Here is a 17,460-nt window from a genome sequence, read left to right on the forward strand (position 1 = left end):
CATTTGAGTTTCAGGTTCTTACCAGAACAGTGAAAACACTGTATAAAAGGAACTTACAGGCTTTTCTTTTTTTTAATCTTTTAATTGTTATTTTATAGCTCCCGACCACAGCTGCCCCCCACCCTTCCCTTCGATGACAACGTTTGCAGGCTTCAGGGGGACCAGGGAACAAAGCTGGGGCCTGGCAGCCCCACTACGCTGCCAGCCGAGGAGTACAAGTCACAATTACAAATTATCACAACAATTAGCTCCTGTACTTGGGGAATCGGCAAATTGAAGAGGCCCCAGCTCCTCATTGTACAGGGGGCTATCTGGCAGTGACCTTGCTCTGGAGATGATGATATTCCTTCAGCCTGAGGATTCTTTCAACTGATGTTGATAAACCCAGTGGCATCAACTGGCTCATAATCACCCTGCATGTTCATGCTGACCGGCTCCTCGTTGTACAGAGACAGTGGGGACTCCTGGCCAAGAATGTACACCTGGACCTCGAGGACGGACACCTGCACTTTCCCTTCCACTTGCTCCTGGGACTTGGCGATGCGGTGGCGGACAAATTCACACTCAGGGCTGTGCCAGAAACCGGTATACACCAGCTCAGCAAATTTCAAGCCCAGGCCTTGTTTGATTTTGTGCACTTCCCGGTCCATGGTGAAGGCCTTGGTGTCTAAATGAGCATGGTAAAGGATGGTGCCTGCTGGGGCCTGTTGGATACCTCGGGACTTCATTTCAATGAAGCAGTTCTCCACGATGTCAATATGGCCCACATCCTGCTTGCCTGCGACTTCATTCAGGTACATAAAGAGCTCCAAGGAGGTCTGGTGGATGGTGCCATCCTTGACGTTGGTCACCTTCATGGGGACCCCTTTTTTGATCTCGATCTCGAGAATGTCGGGAGTATTGGGGGCTTTGGCCGGGTCCTGGGTCTTTGTGTAGAGACCTGGAGGTGCTTGGTTCTTGGGGTTCTCCGGGATTCCAGCCTGGTAGCTGATGTGCATGAGGTTCTCCTCCATGCTCCACGGGCTCTGGGGAGTGACTGGGATGGGAATCCCATGTTGCTTTGCATATTCCATCAGGTTATTGTAGCCCTTGAGCTGGTTGTAGAATTCAGGCGTCTTCCAGGGAGCAATGACCTTTATCTGGGGGACCAGCGAGTAGCAGATGAGCTCAAACCGGACCTGAGTGTTCCCCTTTCCCGTGGTGCTGTGGGACACATACTTGGCCCCCTTCCACTGGGTGATTTCCATTTGTTTGCAGGTGATGCAGGGCCTGGTGAGAGAGGTGCCCAGAAGGTAACGGTCCTCATACAGTGCGCTGGACTGGATGGCCAGCCAGATGAACTCCTCCACAAACTCCCTGCTGACATCCTCAATGAACACCTTTTTAGCCCCAAACTTGAGTGCGTTCTTCCTGGCTTCCTCGAAGTCTTCCTTCTGGCCTATTTTGGCCAGGTAGGCAATGATGTCATAGCCTTGTTCCTTCAGCCACAGGAGGATGCAAGAGGTGTCCAGGCTGCCACCAGAACCACGGAGCCTTTGCTGGACATAGCGTCTGAGATTGGAGGCATGAGTTCCTGGCGTCTGGAATCTGTCTTCACCGTACAGTGAGCTACTCGGGTTCGGGCAGCAGTGGCAAGTGACAGAGCAGGCAGAACTCACCTGTTTTTATATGCACCGCTTCTAACACTTTCTACCTTCGGCTCACTGATGAGTCAAGAAGGACTTCAGAAGGCTTTGAAAGAAGGATACTCAAGAGTAAAGAAGAAAACAAAACTATGAGTTGCCCTACCCTCTCTCTTTTCTCGTTTGTCATCATTTTCAGCATACATGGTTGACTGATACAGGAAAGTAACAAAGGTGAGAAAGGATGTGATAGAGTTCCTTGTTAGTTCATGTTTCTTAGAATGTCCTTGCCTTCTTTCTGTGTTCTGACCAAGACTGAACAGAAAGCGTGGCTCCTCAGGTTTATCAGAGCGTCTGCTTACTCAGTCACAGAAGTAACACGCTTGCCTTGTACTCAATTTGTATCACACTGAGCTCCAATGCATTATGGGTCCACTGGGATTCTGTGCTTATGGGGCATCTTGAATGTTCTGTGCACACGGGGAGGCAAGGGATGGCAAGGAATGACAGAACAAGATTGTGCCTGTCTGCTCATGCACATGGTCCATTGTCTCATTGAACTTCACTTACAAAATGCAAATTTATTAAGAATTTCAGCACAATGATAGCGGGGAATTAAATGAAGTGCAGGAGGCTTTGGAGTTCACAAGCTCATGAAGTCGGCCCTGTTTCTGACTCCGAGATGGCTTTCCATTCCCACAGCCATCATTCTAATTTCAACTTTCCTTATCTTACAACTCAGGGATCAATAGATTTCTAAACTGGTTTCCTGACTTGCACTTCCTTCTCTTCTATGTATCCTATAAATCAGGGGTCCCTAATTTACAACTTGTCTGGGACCCTGGGCCAGTACCAGTCCATGACCTGTTAGGAACCAGGCCACACAGCAGGGGGTGAGCAACAGGTGAGGGAGCATTATGGCCTAAGACCTTCCTCATGTCAGATCAGCCATGGCATTAGATTCTTGTAGGAGCGTGAACCCTATTATGAACTGTGCATACAAGGGATCTAAGTTGCATGCTCCTTATGAGAACCTAATTCCTTTGACACCATCCTCCACAATCTGTGGAAAAATTGTCTCCTACAAAACCAGTCCCTGGGATCAAAAATATTGGGCATTGCTGCTTTAAATTGTTGCCAGTTTGATTTTCCTAAAGCAATACTTGCACACATGACTTCGCTGCTTCAGTCCTTCAGTGGCATCCCACTGTCTATCAGGCTCAAACTCTTCATCACAAAATTCAGGGCCTTCCACATTCTGACTTTAAGTCAATTTTTTTTTTTAATCTTTCTTTCCCTCTGCACACTTGATCTCTATCCAGATGCATCCAATCAAGCGGAACAAAGGTATTCCCCAGTAGATTATGTCAGAGTTTGGAACACACTACCCCAAACTATGGCACCTGGAAACGGAGAAAATGGCAGACACAGAAAGGTTGCTTTCTGACTTTCCCCCATCTTTCTATGTGAGAACTGGCCATAAAGGAATTCTCCGACCTACCTTCCCTGAAGTAGGTCCTAAGACCCTCATGTGACAACTGTCCTATCCTATACCCAGAGGAAAGGAATGCTACCCAGACAGGCCGTCAAGAATCTGAACAAGCAGGCCTTGCTGAGTTCCCTTTAGTTTATTACCATTAGATCACACCCTCTTTCCCCTTTTTGTCCAGTCACATTTCTACATGTCTCCTTCTTCATCAAATGTAAGCATAAAAAGACAGTTTTTCCAGGGCCTTTGGATCTTTATTTCTGAAGCCTCCCATGTCACATACGTCTTGGTTGAATAAATGTGTTATGATTTTCTCTTGTTACTCTGTATTTTATTAATTGGGATGCTAGCCACACCCTTTGTCATGGGTGACGAAAAAGTATTACCTTTTCTCCCCTACAATTGCTAACACCAGTTGTGATGGTTAATATTAAGGGTCTACTTGATTGAATTAAAAGACGCAAAGTATTGCTGCTGGGTATGTCTGGGAGGATGTTGCCAGAGGAGATTAACATTTGAGTCAGTGGACAGGGAGAGGCAGACACACTCTCAGTGTGGGTGGGCACCATCCAAGCAGCCACTATTGTGGCTAGAAAAAGCAGGCAGAAGAAGGTGGAATGAGTCAACTTGCTGAGTCTTCTGGCCTTCACCTTTCTCTCCTGGCCGGATGCTTCCTGCTCTTGAACATCTGACTTTAGCTTCTTTGGCTTTCAGACTCTTTGACTTATACCAGTGGTTTGCCAGGGCTTTGAGGGCTTTCCACCACAGACTGAAGCTGCACTGTCAGCTTCCCAACTTTTGAGGTTTTGGCACCTGGACTGAGCTACTACTGGCTTCCCTGTTTCTCAGCTTGCAGATGGCCTATCGTGAGACTTCACCCTGTGATCGCATGAGTCAATTCTCCTTAATAAACTCTCTTTCATATATACATAAATCCTATTAGTTCTGTCCATCTAGAGAACCATAATGCACCAACCCATTGTCAATATAATACAGCAAAATCCAGTTCATTCCTCAAAGCCAGATTTTACTCTTCAATGAAACATTCCTTAACCACCCCAGCCCACAGTAATCACATTTTTTACTTCTAGTAGGCTGAGTAATGGCCACTGAAAGACATCAAACCCTGTTCCCAAGAACCTATAAATGTTACCTTGTAAGGAAAAAGTGTCTTTGCAGATGTGATTAGGCTAAGGATATCGACATGGAGAGATTTCCCTGGGTTATCCAGGTGGGCTTGGATATCCAATAGTTAGTGAAAATACTATAACATATCCAATAGTTAGTGAAAATACTGTCTTTTCTCCATTGTATTGTCTTTGATTTTTTGAGGGGCTGCTTTATTCTGTTCTATTGATCTATTTGTCTGTTCTTTTACCGATATCACATTGTGTTGATTACTGTAACTTTACAGTAAGTCTTGAAGTTGGGTAGTGTCCGTCCTCCAACTTTTTTCTTCTTCAATATTGTGTTGGCTATTCTGAGTATTTTACCTCTTCATATAAAGTTTAGAATCAGTTTGTGGACATCCATAAAATTTACTGGGGTTTTGACTGGATTGCATTATTTTTATTTTTATTTTTTTTTGAGACGAAGTCTCGCTCTGTCACCCAGGCTGGAGTGCAGTGGCGCAATCTCGGCTCACTACAAGCTCCGCCTCCCGGGTTTACATCATTCTCCTGCCACAGCCTCCCGAGTAGCTGGGACTACAGGCGCCCGCCACCTCGCCCGGCTAGTTTTTTGTACTTTTAGTAGAGATGGGGTTTCACCGTGTTAGCCAGGATGGTCTCTATCTCCTGACCTCATGATCCGCCCGTCTTGGCCTCCCAAAGTGCTGGGATTACAGTCTTGAGCCACCGCGCCCAGCCGACTGGATTGCATTATATCTATAGGTCAAGTTGGAAAGAATTGATATCTTGACAATATTGAGTCTTCCTATACATGAACATGGTTTCATTTCTCAGAGTTTTGTAGCTTCCTCATACAGATCTTGTACATATTCTGCTAGATTTTTACCTATTTAATTTTTTGATGTGCATGTGTAAATTGTATTGTTTTAAGTTTGAAGTTCCATTGTTCAGAGTTGGTATATAGAAAAGGAGTTAAGTTCTGTATAATAACCTTGTATCCTGCAACCTTACTATAATCACTTATTAGTTCTAGGTTTTTTTTTAAATCAACTTTTCTGACTTTTCCACATAGATGATCATGTAATCTGTGAAGAGAGAGTTTCATTTTTTCATTTGCAATCTGTATACCTTTTATTTCTTTTTCTTGTTGCATTAGCTAGTATTTCCAGTGTAATGTTGAAAAGGAATGGTAACAGGGGACATCTTTATCTTGTTCCTTGTCTTAGTAGGAAAGCCTCTAGTTTCTTGCTATTAAGTATGAAGTTAACTATAGGTTTTTGGTAAATATCCTTTATCAATTTGAATAAGTTCCCTTCTATTCCTAGTTTACTGAGAGGTTTTATCATTAATGGATTTTGAACTTTGAAGTCAAATGCTTTTTCTGCAACTATTGATATGATCATGCAATTTTTCCTTTTTAGCCTGTAGACATGATGGATTGAATTAATTGATCTTCAAATGTTGAATAAACTTCGCATACTTGTGATAAATCCCACTTGGTCATGGTGTATAATATTTTTCATGGGCAGTTAGATCTGGTTTGCTAGTATTTTACTGAAGATTTGTGCATCTATCTTCATGAGAGATACTGATCTGTAGTTTTATTTTCCTGTGATGTCTTTATTTTATTAAAGTATCAGGATGGAGGATCACTTCAAGATGGCCAAATAGGAACAACTCCAGTCTGCAGCTCCCAGCGCAAACAATGCAGAAGATGGGTGATTTCTGCATTTCCAAATGAAGTACCTGGTTCATCTCACCGGGACTGGTTAGACAGTGGGTGCAGCCCACAGAGGGCAAGCCGAAGCAGGCAAGTTGCTTTGACTCACCTGGGAAGTGCAAGGGGTTGGGGGATTTCCCTTTCCTAGCCAAGGGAAGCTGTGACAGATGGTACCTGGAAAATTGGGACACTCCTACCCTAACAGTGCACTTTTCCAACAGTCTTAGCAAATGGCATACCAGAAGATTATATCCCCCACCTGGCTCAGCAGATCCCATGCCCACAGAGCCTTGCTCACTGCTAGCGCTGCAATCCAAGATCAAACTGGGCTGGGGGAGGGGTGTCTGCCATTTCTGAGGCTTGAGTAGGTAAACAAAGCAGCCAGGAAGCTTGAACTGGGTGGAGCCCACCACAGCTCAATGAGGCCCACCTGCCTCTGTAGGCTCCACCTTTGGGGGCAGGGCATAGCTGAACAAAAGGCAGCAGAAACTTCTGTAGACTTAAGCGTCCCTGTCTGACAGCTCTGAAGAGAGCAGTGGTTCTCCCAGCATGGAGTTTGAGCTCTGAGAATAGACAGACTGCCTCCTCAAGTGGATCCCTGAACCCTGTGTAGTCTAACTGGGAGACACCTCCCAGGAGGGGCTGACTGACACCTCATACAGCTGGGTTACCCTCTGAGACAAAGCTTCCAGAGGAAGGATCAGGCAGTATCCACTGGTGATACCCAGGCAAACAGGGTCTGCAATGGACCTCCAGCAAACTCCAACAGACCTGTAGCTGAGGGACCTGACTATTAGAAGGAAAACTAACAAACAGAAAGGAATAGCATCAACATCAACAAAAAGAACATCCACACCAAAACCCCATCTGTAGGTCACCATCATCAAAAACCAAAGGTAAATAAATCCAGACTATCATTGATGGACATTTGGGTTGGTTCCAAGTCTTTGCTATTGTGAGTAGTACTGCAATAAACATACATGTGCATGTGTCTTTATAGTAGCATGATTTATAATCCTTTGGGTATATACCCAGTAATGGGATCGCTGGGCCAAATGGTATTTCTAGTTCTAGATCCTTGAGGATTTCCCACACTGTCTTCCACAATAGTTGAACTACTTTACACTCCAACCAACAGTGTAAAAGCATTCCTATTTCTCCACATCCTTTCTAGCACCTGTTGTGTGTTGACTTTTTAATGATCGCCATTCTAACTGGTGTGAGATGATATCTCATTGTGGTTTTGATTTGCATTTCTCTGATGACCAGTGATGATAAGCATTTTTTCATGTGACTGTTGGCTGCATAAATGTCTTCTTTTGAGACGTGTCTGTTCATATCCTTTGCCCACTTTTTGATGGAGTTGTTTATTTTTTTCTTGTAAACTTGTTTATGTTCTTCGTAGATTCTGGATATTAGCCCTTTGTCAGATGGGTAGATTTTCTCCCTTTCTGGGAGATGCAGTATCTTTTCAAAGAACCAGCTTTTTGTTTCATTTATCATTTATAATTTTTTTTTGTTGTTTCAATTTCATTTAGTTCTGCTCTGACCTTGGCTATTTCTTTTCTTCTGCTGGGTTTGGGTTTGGTTTGTTCTTGTTTCTCTAATTCCTTGAAGTGTAACCTTAGATTTTCTTTTTTCTTTTCTTTTCTTTTTTTTTTTTTGAGACAGAGTTTCACTCTTTTTGCCCAGGCTGGAGTGCAATGGCGCCATCTCGGCTCACCGCAACCTCCGCCTCCCGGGTTCAAGCGATTCTCCTGCCTCAGCCTCCCGAGTAGCTGGGATTACAGGCATGTGCCACCACCCTGGCTAATTTTGTATTTTTAGTAGAGATGGGGTTTCTCCATGTTGGTCAGGCTGGTCTTGAACTCCCGACCTCAGGTGATCCACCTGCTTCGGCCTCCCAAAGTGCTGGGATTACAAGCATGAGCCACCGCGCCCGGCCTAAACCTTAGATTTTCTATTTGTGCTCTTTCAGACTTTTTGTTGTAGACATTTAAGGCTATGAACTTTCCTTTTAGCACTGCCTTTGCTGTGTCCCAGAGGTTTTGATAGGCTGTGTCACTATTATCATTCAGCTCAAAAAATTTTTTAATTTCCATCTTGATTTCATTTTTGACCCAGTGATCATTCAGGAACAGGTTATTTAATTTCCATGTATTTGCATGGTTTTGAAGGTTCCTTTTGGAGTTAATTTCTAATTTTATTCCACTATGGTTGGAGAAAGTACTGGATATAATTTTAATTTTCTTAAATGTATTGAGGCTTGTTTTGTGGCCTATCACATGGTCTATCTTCAAGAATGTTTTATGCACTGATTAATAGAATGTATATTCTGTGGTTATTGGGCAGAATGTTCTGTAAATATCTGTTAAGTCCATTTGGTCTAGGTATAGTTTAAATCCATTGTTTCTTTGTTGACTTTTTGTCTTGATGACCTGTCTAGTGCTGTCAGTGGAGTATTGAAATCCCCCACTATTATTGTGTTGCTGTCTATCTAATTTCTTAGGTCTAGTAGTAATTGTTTTATAAATTGGGGAGCTCCAGTGTTAGGTGAATAAATATTTAAGATTCTGATACTTTCCTGTTGGACAAGGCCTTTTATCATTATATAATGTCCCTCTTTGTCATTTTTAACTGCTGTTGCTTTAAAGTTTGTTTTGTCTGATGTAAGAATAGCTAATCCTGCTTGCTTCTGGTGTCCATTTGCATGGAATGTCTTTTTCAACCCCTTTACCTTAAGTTATGTGAGTGCTTATGTAATCTGGAAGGCAGCAAGTACTTGGTTGGTGAATCTTATCCATTCTGACATTTTATATCTTTTAAGTGGAGCATTTAGACCATTTACATTCAACATTACCATTGAGATGTGAGGCACTATTCTATTCAATATGCTATTTGTTGCCCTAATACCTTGGTTGTTTAAAAAATTATTTATTGTGTTGTTCTTTTATAGGTCCTGTGAGATTTATGCTTTAAGGAGGTTCTGTTTTGATGTATTTCAAGGATTTTTTCAAGATTTAGAGCTCCTTTTAACAGTTCTCATAATGCTGACTTGGTAGTGGCATATTCTCTCAGCATTTGTTTGTCTGAAAAGACTCTATCTTTCCTTCATTTATGAAACTTAGTTTCTATCTTGGTTTCACTGGACACAAAATTCTCAGCTGATACTTGTTTAAGGAAGCTGAAGATTGGGCCTCAGTTCCTTTTAGCTTGTGCAGTTTCAGCTAATAAGTCTGCTGTTAATCTGATAGGTTTAACTTTATAGGTTACCTTGTGCTGTTGTCTCACAACTCTTTTCTTTTTCTTTTTTTTTGAGATGGAGTCTTGCTCTGTTGCCCAGGCTGGCGTGTGGTGGTGTGATCTCGGCTCACTGCAACCTCCACCTCCTAGGTTCAAGTGATTCTCCTGCCTCAGCCTCCTGAGTAGCTGGGATTACAGGCATGCACCACCATGCCCAGCTAATTTTTGCATTTTTAGTAGAGATGGGTTTCACCATGTTGGTCAGACTGGCCTCAAACTCCTGACCTCATAATTCGCCTGCCTTGGCCTCCCAAAGCTGGGATAACAGACTTGAGCCACTGCACCCAGCCTTGCCTCACAAGTCTTAATATTCTTTCTTTGTCTTGACTTTAGATAACTTGATGACTAGTACCTAGGTGATGATCTTTTTGCAATGAATTTACCAAGTGTTCTTTGAGCTTTTTGTATTTGGAAGTCTAGATCTCTGGCAAGGCTGGAGAAGTTTTCCTTGATTTTTCCCCCAAATATATTTTCTAAACTTTTAGATTTCCATTCTTCCTCAGGAATGCCAATTATTCTTAGGTTTGTTCATTTAACATAATCCCAAACTTCTTGGAAACTTTGTTCATTTTTTAAAAATTATTTTTTCTTTGTCTTTGTTGGATTGGGTTATTTCAAAAACCTTGTCTTCGAGCTCTGAAGTTCTTTCTTCTACTTGTTCGATTCTATTGCTGAGACTTTCCAGTGCATTTTGCATTTCTGTAAGTGTGTCCTTGATTTCCAGAAGTTGTGATTATATTTTTATTTATGTTATCTATTTCACTGAAGGTTTCTCCCCTCATATCTTGTACAATTTTTTTTTTATTTTCTTAAATTGGACTTCACCTTTCTCTGGTACGTCTTTGATTAGCTTAATAATTGACCTTCTGAATTCCTTTTCTGGCAAATCAGGGATTTCTTCTTGGTTTAGATCCTTTGTTAGTGAGCTAGTGTGATTTTTTGATGGTGTTAAAAAACCTTGCTTTGTCATATTACCAGAATTGTTTTTCTGGTTCCTTCTCATTTGTATAGGCTATGTTGGAAGGAAGATCTGGGGCTCAAGGCTGCTGTTCAGCTTCTTTTGTCCTATGGGGTGCTCCCTTGATGTAGTACTCTTCCCCTTTTCCTAGGGATGTGGCTTCCCAAGAGCTAACTTGTAGTGACTGTTATTTCTCTTCTGATCTAGCCACCCAGTGGGGCTACCAGGTTCCAAGCTGGTACTGGCAGCTGTCCGCACAGAGTCCTGTGATGTAATCCATCTTCTGGTCTCTCAACCACGGATAGCAGCACCTGCTCTGCTGGAGGTGACAGGATTGTGAAATGGACACTGTGAGGGTCCTTCGTTGTATTATTTTTGTTTATTGCACTAGTTTTGTGCTGGTTGGCCTCTTGCCAGAAGGTGGCACTTTCAGGAGAGCATCAACTGTGGTATAGGGAGGATCATGTGGTGGCCAGGGCCCTAGAACTCCCAAGAGAATATGACCTTTGTCTTCAGCTATCAGGGTGGGTAGAGAATGACCATCAGGTTGGGGCATGGTTAAGCATGTCTGAGCTCAGATTCTCCCTGGGCAGGGCTTGCTGCAGCTGCTGTGGGGGATGGATTCCCCAGGTCAATGGAGTTATGTTCCCAGAATTATAGCTGCCTCTACTCTGTCACACAGGTCACCAGGGAAGTGGGAGAATGCCAGCAGTTACAGGCCTCACCCAGGTCCCATGCAACCCAAAAGGCCAGTCTCACTCCCATCGTGCCCCCAACTCCCAACAGTACTGAGTTTGTTTCCAGACAGTGGGTGAGCAGGTCTGAGAACTTGCCCCAGGCTACCAGCCTCTCAGCTGAGAAACAGCACAAGGCTTTCAAGTTTCACACCTCACCGCCTTCCCAAGTCTGCACTTCAGATATACCCACTCCCTCGACTTCTGTCCAAGAATCTGCATTTTCAGTTGGAATTGTTACAAAGTTTAGCTGAAGGTTTTCTTTTCCCTGTGGTCTTTTCCCAGTTCCTCTGGCAGTCCTCCCCAGTGACCCCTGTGAAACAAAGTCTGAGTTCTTTATTCTTTTAGTCTATCCAGTTTTTTACTTGTTGTTAGAATTGAGTGGCTACTTTTTTTTTTTTTTTTTAATAGAGATGGAGGTTTCACTATGTTGACCAGGCTGGTCTTGAACTCCTGGCCTCAAGCAATTCCTCTGCCTCAGCCTCCCAAAGTGCTGGGATTACAGGTATGAGCCACCGTGCCTGGCTGCTTTCAAGCTCCTTGCATGTAGAACTGAATATATTCATTGTCTTTTAAATATTACTTTTTTCTTCACCGAAATTAGAAATCCCTCAGAACACAGAATTGTTTCTCTCTGATTTATCAGCTTTTCTTCTTCTTTTTTTTTTTTTTTTTTTTTTGTTTTTTGAGACAGAGTCTTGCTCTGTTGCCCAGGCTGGAGTGCAGTGGTGCAATCTCGGCTCACTGCAAGCTTATCAGCTTTTCTAAAGCACCTTGCATAGTATTAAGGTATAATTTACAGAAATTAATAATCTCCCTTTTTAAGCGTATAGTTCAATGAGTTTGCCAAATGCATACAGCTGCGTATCTCCATCACAATCAAGATCTAGAATATTGCCTTCACCTCAGAAGATTTCTTGTGCCTCTTTACAGTCAATCTCTTCTTCCTACTCCTAGTTTTTGGCAACCACTGGTCTGATTTCTGTCCCTATAGCTTTGCCTTTTCTAGAATTTCATATAAGTGGAATTAAACAAATGTACCTCCTTGTTTCTGTCTTTTTTCACTTAGTATAATGTTTGTGAGATTCCATCTATTTGTATGTACCGGTGATTTGTTTCCCTTTTGTGAATGTACCACAGTTTGTTTATACATTAACCAATTGGTGTATATTTGGGCATTTTCAGTTTGGGGTTATTATAAATAGGCTTATATATAATTCATGAACAGGTCTTTGCTATAAATATTCACATTTACATCTTTGTATGGATATGTCTTCATTTCTGTTGGGTAAATACCTTGGTTTAGGATTGCTGGGTCATATGGTAAGTGTATGTGTAACGTTATAAGAAACAGCTTAATTGTTTTTCCAAAGTAGCTCTACCATTTTTACATTCCAAACAACAAACTACAAAATTTCAAGTTGCTCTGCATTCTCACCAAATCTTCATATGATTAGTCTTTTAAATTTAATTTTAGCTATGTTATATGTATGGTAGTATCCCATTATGGTTTAAATGTGCATTTCTCTCTGGCAAATTATGTATCAAGTATCTATTATGTATTAAGTATCTCTCAGTGTGCTGATTTGCCATGGGTATGTCCTCTTTGGTGAAGTGTCTGTTAAAATCTTTTACCTATTTTTTTAAACATTAGGTTTTTCCTACTAGTGAATCAAAAGATATATAAATATACATATTCCAGAAATCCTTTATCAACTGTGTTTTGCAAATATTTTTTCCCAATCTGTGACTTAACTTTTCATTTTCTTAACAGTGTCTTTTAATGTTATATCTTGATGAAGTCCAGTTTATCAAGATTTTCTTTCCAGGATCATACTTTTTGTGACATTTCTGAGAAATCTTTGTCTAACCCAAGGTCACAAGAATTTTTCTCCTGTATTTGCTAATGGAAAGTTTTATTTTTCTTATGGAAAGTCTTATACGGTTGGCTCTAACATTTAGGTCTATAATCCATGTCTAGTTAATTTTTGCATATGATTAAGGAAACATATACTGTTTGATGTGTACCTATGTGTCCCAGAATACAACCATCAAACATCTAACTCAGAAACAAAAAGACATACTTTCTAGAATGGAGACCAGAGCCCTGTAGGAAAGCTTGAAATTATTTTTTGGAGAACCCACATAGGAACATGTCTTCTATCATTTGGGAAGGGGATGGGTGAGAATTAGCATAGCTTTGTTATTTAAAGGTTTGCATTTCAATAAATTTTGAAATTATTCAGATCACAAATGCTATAGGAGAGAAAAATACTCATGTGATCAACTAGATTAAGAACTCTTCTCTGGATATTCTTGATTAACTGACTAGATGTTGAGAAAACTACAAACCTGTTTCATTATCTGTGAAATGGGTGTAATCATACTTGACATGAAGCTACTTTACAGGTTTGTGTAGACCTGTTGAGAAATCTTGTAGAGGGGCCATAAGGATCCCAAATTTAATTGTGATTGTTGCTAATTATACTAATTCTTAATTTAAAAGGCCTGCAGATGACATCAGTAATAAAAGGTCCATTGATTTGCATGTGTTGTGAGCATATTAATCATAATTATTGCTTTGGCAGCCACAATGTCTAACTCTAGAGGCGTTTATTCCATTAGTGATTCATTACTTTCAAAGTACTATTCTGGTAATGATGAGTCTGTGTTACAGACCAAGGCCTTATATGATGAAATGTCATTGTTTTGTGGGATTTATGACTCCTCTCCCATGGAAGGCAACCTCAACATGACATGCCCTCAACAAATGACATAGTGGGTTAAAATGAGGATGGGAGAAAATGATTTCAGTTCAAATGCTGGATTTTTTTCATCCTGGGAGCAGGTGCCTTCCCATAAATATTTTCCTGAAATGGAAGTTGCCATGGGAAATGGGTTGGTGGTTTAGATATCAGATTAAGGGACTGGCAGCCAGGGGTCTGGATCTATCTTTGTGTCCAAAAACCCAAGGCAGTGGCAATAAATACATAATTCCAAAGGGGTGATGTGGCCTTGAACCTAAACCCAACAAAAAGATAAAGAGAACTGCCCTCCAATGACCATTGTTAAACACTTAGCATTTTGTATTTGTGACATGCTTTCAACCTTTACTTACTCTTCACTGCAGCCCTGTGAATTAGGGCAGGACTCACAGTTGGCTCACAGGGAGAAAACAGCCTCCAGGAGGTGGTAGTCAGGGTTTCCCTCTCTGCTGGGCCTTTGGTCTCCACTAACATTTTGAATTATGAAGTATGAGTTTTTGGCATTCAGAGGAGCCAGTTCTTTTTGTTTTTGTTTTTGTTTTTTTTTTTTTGAGATGGAGACGGAGTCTTGCTCTGTTGCCCAGGCTAGAGTACAGTGGCATGATCTCAGCTCACTACAGCCCCTGCCTGCTGGGTTCAAGCAATTATCTTGCCTCAGCCTCCCCAAATAGCTGGGATTACAGGCGCGTGCCACCATGCGTGGCTAATTTTGTGTGTGTGTGTGTGTGTGTGTTTTTAGTAGAGATGGGGTTTCACCATGCTGGCCAGGCTGGTCTCAAACTCCTGACCTCGTGATCCACCAGCCTCAGCCTCCCAAGGTGCTGTAATCACAGGTGTGAACCATTGCGCCCAGTAGGACCCAGTTCTTTTGGTGAAGTTTTTTCCCCTCTGAACTTTTTAGTATAAAAAATATTTAAAATATTCAACAGTAGAAGAAAAGTTATAGTAAACTCCTATGTGTTCATCTTCAACAATTACAGAGACATGGCCAATCTAGTTTTATCTAGGTCACCCACCTTGCCTCACCCTGGTGAATTATTTTAAAGCAAACCCCAGACCACATATTTTTTTTTAATCTGTAAGTTTTGATCACTAAAAAGTAAGGATTTTCTTTTAAAACAATTATCACACATAAGAAATTGCCAGTAATTTTTTTTATATCCAGTCAATTACTCTAAACATCTCATAAATATTTTTTCTTCAGTTTCTTTATTAGAATCAGTATTCAAGTTAAGTTCCACACATTACAATTGGTTAATGTCTCTCAAGCCTCCTTTAATCTAGGGGTTCCCTTTTGTGATTTTTTTTTTCCTCCTCACAATTTATTTGTCTAAAAAATCAAATCTTTTTTTCTTGTGAGATTTTGTTCTGCATATTGCTGATTGCATACCCATAGTATTTTTGGCTTTTCTTTTTTATTTTTGCATACCCATAATATTTTTAATAATGTCATTTGTCCCTTGTGTTCTCTACAAATTGGTGGTTGAATCTAGAGACTTGATCAAATTAGGTTTGATTTCTTTTCCCCCTAAGAGTGCATCATGGTGTTGGATGCTTCCATCAGATGGCCCTGGGCTTTTCATTAGCAGCCATCAGTGACTGTTGTCTGGACCCGCTAATTAATTACAAGTTGTAAAATGGCAATGTTCTTTTTTTTATTTTTTTTGAGACAGAGTCTCATTCTTATGGCCCAGGCTGGAGTGCAATGACATGATCTCGACTTACTGCAACCTCTGCCTTCTGGGTTCAAGCAATTCTCCTGCCTCAGCTGCCCAAGTAGCTGGGATTACAGGCACCCGCCACCACGCCTGGCTAATTTTTGTATTTTTAGTAGAGACGGGGTTTTGCCAAGTTGCCCAGGCTGGTCTCAAACTCCTGACCTCATGATCCGCCTGCCTCGGCCTCCCAAAGTGCTGGGATTACAGGCATGTGCCACTGCACGGCCAAAATGGCAATATTCTATCACATATTAGCTGGAACACTTCTATAAAGATACAGTTCCCCTCGTCTACTTTTTCATTACCCAGTCATACAGTTTATATAAGTCAGAATAAATGCTTGATTTTTTTCCCTCATATTTTATCAAAATATTGAGTTAGTTCTTTAGTATACTCCAAAGTTATCCAATTAGGTTTTAAAATTTTTTAAATAACAATATAGGCGGGCGTGGTGGCTCACACCTATAATCCTAGCACTTTGGGAGACCCAGGCGGGTGGATCACGAGGTCAAGCGTTCGAGACCAATCTGGCTAACACAGTGAAACCTTGTCTCTACTAAAAATGCAAAAAATTAGCCAGGCATGGTGGTGGGCACCTGTAATCCCAGCTACTCGGTGAGGCCGAGGCAGGAGAATCACTGGAACCTGGGAGGCAGAGCTTGCAGTGAGCCAAGATTGTGCCACTGCACTCCAGCCTGGGCGACAGAGTGAGACTCCATCTCAAAAACAAAAACAAAAAAACAAAAACAAAACAAAAAAATAATTCTCTGGATTTAAACATGTCTATTTGTTTCACTTCATTGGAATTATTATGGTTGATGCCCAAATTTTCCCATATTTGGCTAGTGACAGCCCCTTCCAGTTGGCTTCTGAGTCTTCTTGACGTAATTTCTGTGTTAGTTTCCTAGGACTGCTGTAACAAATTCCACAAACTGGGTGGCTTACCACAGAATGTATAGCCTCACAGCTCTGGAGGCTGGAAGTCTGAAATCAAGACGTTGGTAAGCTTGGTTATTTTGGGAGGCTCTGACAGATAATCTGTTCCATGCCTCTCTCCTAGCATCTGGCCATTGCCACAATCCTTGATGTTCCTTGCCTTGTGGATATTACTCCAGTCTGTGTCTCCATTATCACATGGCATTCTCTCCCTCTCTGTGTCTGTGTCCATATTTCCCTCTTCTTATACAGATACCAGTCACTGGATTTGGGCCCACCCTAGTCCAATATCACCTAATTTTAACATGATTACATCTTTAAAGACTCTATTTTCAAATGAGGTCACATTCACATGTACAAGGGGTTAGACTTTGAACACATATTTTGGGGGAACACAATTCAACCCACAGCAGCCCCAGTAATCTTTGATGGGTTTATTGCTTTCTGTTAAGACAAAATGTTACAGACTCATTTTTTATATTTCCTGTTGCAGACCCAGAATTGACCCTTTTAGGTTGGAAATGATATTTAGGGACCATAATCTGAGCACTGGGAGTGCTCGTTGTTACTGGATTAGTCATCACTTCCAGGCCTTTGCAAAGGACAGAAGTTGGAAATGATTTTATTTCTTACAGAAAAAATACATTATAAATGTATAACTCACACTTCAAATTCAAATATTAGACTTTAAGACTTAACCCCATCAAGCTATCACCTATTTACCTTTTCTCACATTAGCAAGTCCTGGTTCTCAATGATACAATATAATTATTCTTTTTCTGCTGGGCACAGTGGTACGTGCCTGTACTCTTAACTACTCAGGAGGCTGAGGCAGGAGGATTGCTGGAGACCAGGAGTTCCAGGCTACCCTGGGCAATGTAGCAAGACCTCATCTCTCTAAAAAAATTATGTACAATTACTCTTTTATTTTATTTCATAACATATACAGTACTGTCTAAAAATAACAAAACTAATGCTACTACAAACAATATGATTACTAAACATAGTTTAATAGTTTAAAAATTATCTTTGTAATTCTTTTTTTCCTCAGCACACATTCCAGTCAGGATATACACTAAAATTAT

The 17,460-nt window shown here is 41.3% G+C and overlaps 1 pseudogene; it reads right to left on the bottom strand.

The window, feature by feature from the left end:
* Nucleotides 1–307: 307 nt before the first annotated feature.
* On the bottom strand, nt 308–1,586 carry LOC105499369 (argininosuccinate synthase pseudogene; annotated as a pseudogene).
* Between the last annotated feature and the right edge of the window lie 15,874 nt (nt 1,587–17,460).

The sequence above is a fragment of the Macaca nemestrina genome, chromosome 6 (genome assembly GCF_043159975.1).
Source record: "Macaca nemestrina isolate mMacNem1 chromosome 6, mMacNem.hap1, whole genome shotgun sequence".
In the NCBI taxonomy this organism is placed as follows: domain Eukaryota; kingdom Metazoa; phylum Chordata; class Mammalia; order Primates; family Cercopithecidae; genus Macaca; species Macaca nemestrina.